Raw genomic sequence first — 6,000 nt, 5'->3', positions numbered from 1 at the left:
TTTCATACCAGTATTCAGAGTGCCCATGATGCTCTAGGACGAAGTCAGCGAAGTACATGAGCTTTCGATTTCCTTGCCGATGCCTATAATCCATGGGTTGCCTCGCCTATACTTGATGTTTTTCTTTCTCTTGTTCGCCACAATTAAAGATTCAAAAGTAATTACCTGCTTGGCTTCCTCTGCGATTAAAGCTAGGTTCACAGCACCCTTATTAATGCAGAGGCATGCACACCTACCATTAACAGCCATGAGAGGTGGAATGTTCTGACTGGGACCCTGCAGAACAAACACTGGTGTAAAAGTGCACATGCGTGGCCTGTGTGCATGCGTAGAATCACACAAAGCAAAGAGGTATATGCAAAGATACACACCTACCCACACATTCATGTACATGCACAACACAGTCATGCACATGGTCACATTAAAATACACACACAGATTCTGTGTTCATCTTTAAATTAGTGCTTTTTTAAAAATGGATTTTTAATGGATTATTGATTAGTACACTAAACTGCAGATGTGTATTATTTTGCAGCAAGGAAGTAATGATCGGACCAATGCTTCAATAGGCATATATCTTTTGCTGTATGGCTATAATAGTCAATTAAGTTAGTACTTTTTTTTTACTTAGCTTTTGAAGAAATACAGGAAATGCACAATTACAATATGAGGCCCTAAAGTCAGTCTATATCGACGTTTTGAAAAACATTTATTATTATTATTATTATTATTATTATTATTATTATTATTATTATTATTATTATTATTATTATTATTATTATTATTACCCTTATTATCATGGATATAAACACACTAACTATAGGAATGTGACAGTAGCTGCAATGACCTTTAGCATCAAGATGTTTTTTTTCTGTCAGCAATTTATTTACCCGGTCTGTCAGACACAGTAGCAGGTTATCTACCCAAGTCTATAAGCTCTTTTTATTTCTGTTTTTTTGTTAAATGTTAATGAATAACCAAATAGACAAGGAATCAGCACATTTCCTTTTACCTCATACAGCAATCGATGTTGGTGTGGCCCCTCTGTGGAGAAACTAAATGGGATCATTGTTGAAAGCTCTACTGTAATCTATTCGAGGAAACAAATACTGTAGGAAAAGATGTGTTTAGATGTATTCAAATAGAATTGAACATCTTAAGTATAAGTGAGGAATGTGGATGATGCGTCAATTAAGGACATCCCTTTACCAAAGAGACCCTTTCAGTCAATACTAGGTGTCCACACTGCCTTCTAGTTCTTCTTTTCTCATAAAAATGGTTGCTACTGTTCTTCCAAAGTATACATTCTATTTTCACATTGTAAATATGTCCATTAATAACAAAGGTCCCTCTGAGTTTCTTTTGGTCTTATGTGCTTATTAAAATGTATTTCTGACTTGAACAAATACAAATCTGGCCCTGTGCCAACCTAATGTGGAACCCAAGTTATTTATTATTTCATGAGTAAAGAGAAAAACTTCACACTCAATCAACCATGGCGTCTGTCTTGTCCCTTTTTGATAGCTTAAAGCACCAACAGTTGCCTTCCATTGCACTGTAGTCACCACCGGAAATGACTCCTCAGTCTGATAAAGTTCTGGCCAACTGTCCTATCCTCCTATATACAGTACTCTTACATAAAGAGGCATAGAACTCCTTTGTCACTCCAGATGTCACAATTACTCAAATATCAATAATATAATGGTTAGTTAAAGTAAAATTTGTTAAAGGACAGCACCAGTGGTCTGGCATGTCTAGCCCGTTGACAGTGACTCACGGTACTTGACATTACAGCCATTCATTTAAATTTCCAAGGCATAATGTGGTTTGATTGATTTTCTAGGAAGCCACTGGATTCTGTTCATTTCAGCATGGTACAGTATGAAAATGAACTTGCAGAGACTTTAAACTCGATTGACATAGGTAATCCGACATACCAAATATCACTGCATGATTACATTTTGGTCAAAGTTATGTTATCGTTGCACACTAGTGTATTTTAAAGAGCAGATTGATTTGAAAAGTCTAGCTGAAAATTGTCCTCGGTGAAAAGAATGAAATTAAAATGTCCATGACCATGATTTATCAACGTCACAATTATATTTAACCAACATTGACTCAGATATTCAGGTACGTTCAGCAACATTGTAAAATTTAAAAATAAATCCATTAATGGGAATATTTATCTATGATATACATGGCCGAAGATGTGAACAGACAATAACATACATTGATGCTGGTACGGTCCTTAGTATGCAAAAAAACACAAAAAAAAACCACACAAAACATTATACTATAAGCCCCATTCAGCAGCAGTTGATGTTGAAAGACGTGAAGAAGAAGTGATTGTTAATTGATTTCGAATCACACATCACATTATCATGTCTCCACCTTAACAAAGGTACTCAACAAGTTATTTCTAATGGGTCTTGTGCTTACAATGCACTGTAAAATCCTGAGTGTTAATTTAAGTCTGAGAGTGTACACATGTTAAATGAGTTAATGAGGATTATACTGTGATCACATACAAATACCTCCAATGACTTTGAACCATGGGTATATGTATACAGATTATAATTAAAAAAATACCTCCAATGACTCTGAACCATGGGTATATGTATACAGATTAGATTTTTTGTGATTAGAAGTATCTGTCTGCTGTCACCTCTCTGTTAATTAAGCATTCTCTTGATGTCTTTGCGCGTTGACAACCACTGCAGCAAGATCATTTAAATACGCAGTCCGTTACTGTGTATAGGATTCAGGCAGATTCAACAGACAAGAGTCAAGATGAAGATGTCGTGCCAAAACCTACAAGTGGCCCCCCCACCCACCCACCCCCTCGGCCCAGAGTGGACTCTGGCCCCTTGTCTTCACGCTCCTCTGCTCATCCCTTAAATTAATTCATCCGCACATCTCTGTCCCTCTAACACCACATTAACCCTGACCACAAGAGGCATCCTGTTGGAAAAAAATGTTCCTCTCTGGCTCAACAGTGTATCATCAGTTTGACCTTTCAACCTTTAGTCCCCCCTCCCCGCTCTTTTCCCACCCGCAGATTACAAGCCCTCATTTTACTTTGGCTCCATCTGCATTTCAACACAGACTACAGATAGATGCACAGTTCGCCACCCACTCATCACTCACTGCTCTCTATATAGACCACGTTGCAGCCAGTGAGATGTAAGGATCCATATGTCTGCCAGACATTTTTAAACCATCATCTGAGCACTGAAAATTTTAAATTTGTTTGTGCATTCCACAATGTTACATGCCTCCATTCTTGCCATGCAATGAAGGGGGTCTGAGTCATTTGGCTGGGTCACGCTACAGTGGGTGCTTTTCTGGAGGACAGAGAAACTGTAATTGTGGGCCATTAGCTGATGCCCAAGACTAGTCATGCAGGGCTGTTTTGTAGATTGAGACATGGTGACTGCACAGTCCCACCGGCTGGATCAGTATCCCCTATGTGTGTGACTTCCCCGCCTCCCTGCCACCCAGACCCCCTGCATGACCCCCTCACGCACACGCACATGTGCACGTGCACACGCACACACACGCACGCACACACGCACGCACGCACGCACACACACACACACACACACACACACACACATACACACACATACACACACGCACGCACACATGCACACACGCACACATGCACACACGCACACACACACACACGCACACACACACGCACACACACGCACACACACACCCTCTTTACCCTTTCCAGGACTTCCAAATGACCTTGAGGATTGCCATGTTTAACTAAGGACCATCTGAAACATCCGTTTCATAACCTCTTAAAAATTCTACCAAAAAACATAAAAGTATATTAATATGTATTTGACACATTTACTGCTACTTTGTGAGCAAAACCTGCTTTTCTCCTCTTACATTGTCCTCTATTTGTAGAAACATTTTGAAAACGATCACAAGACCTGTGTTGATTGTACAACACAATTCCTTGGTATTCGGACAAGGACAGAATTTTGTTTGAAGGACAGAGTCAGGATACGTGGTGCACAACAAAAACTGGAGTGTTCTTTTGGACCTTTCCGGGTCATTTTATATATACCCTCTGAGTTAAAGTAACACTCTTGGATTTGTCTGTGTGGTTTTTCAGAGCTCTCAGTGGAAACAGAGCAGAAGCTTCCCTGCAGCGATATCCAGTCAGTGAAGCCGGAGTTTCAGAGTACAGCCCGACGATGTTTGATTTTTGGGTCCAATGCCAATCCCGATTTTGGAAAGCTCTTGACCTAGATTACAGATGTTTTGACCAATATTTTGTAAAAAATTGCCATACATTTTCTAATCAATTTTAAAAGCTTAGAACTGTTTAAAGTTTCTATTTCAAAATGTAAAAAATAGCCAATGTACGAGCTTGTAGATCTACAATTATTTTTCTTTTATTTTTATGATTGGGACTCATCGGTTGCATAATTGCCGATAACGATGTCGTCAAAAAGTCGAATAATGGCCAATATATCGGCCAAACCGATATATTGGTCGGGCTCTATTTCAGAGCAGCTCATAAAGACACATAAAGAGTTACACACCACTTTATGGCCCCGTTGCTCAAGATCACATGCCTCCAATGCCTGCATATGAACTGAGATAAGCTAAGACAAGTGGCAGGTTCTCTCCTCTTTCTTCTCGCTGTATCTAATTTGTACTTCTAATTCAGTAATTCTCAACCTGTCCACTGGTGGGCCGTGAGGCCATTGCAAGAGGGCCCCCAAATAATTGTCAAAACACAAAAATTATGTTTAAAAAATGTCTATATAGTTTGTATTGTATCTTTCCTTGTGTTACCACTAAATAGGAACTTAAAGTAAACTACGTTAGTTCCATTGATCCAAGACGGAACACAATCAACTGATTGATCAGAACATGCTCTGAAAATGCACACGGCCCACCCATCTGAGTGGGTGGGCCGTGAACGCTTTTGAGATTTTCAAGTGGGCCCCGATACAGAAAAGGTTGAGAACCACTGTTCTAGTCTATAAATTATTCATCACTCTCAGGAGTAGTAAGAAGGGGAAATGAACGTGTTACCTGCAATGCCTGAACTGCTGGTGACAAAATAATGTGCTAAAGGTCTGCAGAAATAAAGTCTCACATGAGTTTAACTAAACTCTATGTCTATGGGGTTGCGTTGCTTGGAAGTGTTTTGGAGACGCGCCCTATGTCGCTGCAGACTGGTTCGTTCCATATCAAAGGAGAGGGTCTCTGAATCACTGGGATGACCTTATTTCTTACAGGTTCTATAAATCATTTGTTTATGATAAGCTAATTACCTTATCCTTGACAGCAGCTCACAGTGAGGGCAGTAAAGGGGCAGGATTACAAGATGATGGTCCATAAAGGGTTGGGCTCAGATAAGACAGTGTGTGGGAGTGAGAGAGAGAGAGCTGACTGCCTACGGTCAATAGAAACTATAAGACCATCAGACAAACCATGTATTAACTGAATGAATAAATTACTATACTATCAAATGCAATGTGTGTGTGTGTGTGTGTGTGTGTGTGTGTGTGTGTGTGTGTGTGTGTGTGTGTGTGTGTGTGTGTGTGTGTGTGTGTGTGTGTGTGTGTGTGTGTGTGTGTGTGTGTGTGTGTGTGCGTGTGTGTGTGTGTGTGTGTGTGTGTGTGTGTGTGCGTGTGCGTGTGCGTGTATGCATCCGTCCGTCCGTCCGTCCGTCTGTCCGTCCGTGCGTGTGTGTGTGTGTGTGTACTGTTTGGTTGGGGTTGGGGGGGGCGCATGTGTAATGTGTCTGCAGTAGTGTCTATGTTGATGAGGTCATAAAACTATTGCGGCTGATGAAAGGCATGCTTTTCAACCTTTAACCTACTCCTCATTCTGGATGTTATAAGTAAAACCCTGATTGACACTGGAAAGTTGCATACAAGTGTTTGCAATCTTCCGGTTCAATCTACCATTGTATTAAGAGAATTCAAATTATTCTAGAGCAAGTAGTCTGAGGGTCAACAGAAT

The sequence above is a fragment of the Gymnoscopelus braueri genome (genome assembly GCF_963280865.1).
Source record: "Gymnoscopelus braueri genome assembly, chromosome: 5".
In the NCBI taxonomy this organism is placed as follows: domain Eukaryota; kingdom Metazoa; phylum Chordata; class Actinopteri; order Myctophiformes; family Myctophidae; genus Gymnoscopelus; species Gymnoscopelus braueri.
The sequence above is the reverse complement of the archived record's forward strand: the minus strand, read 5'-3'. Positions refer to the sequence as shown.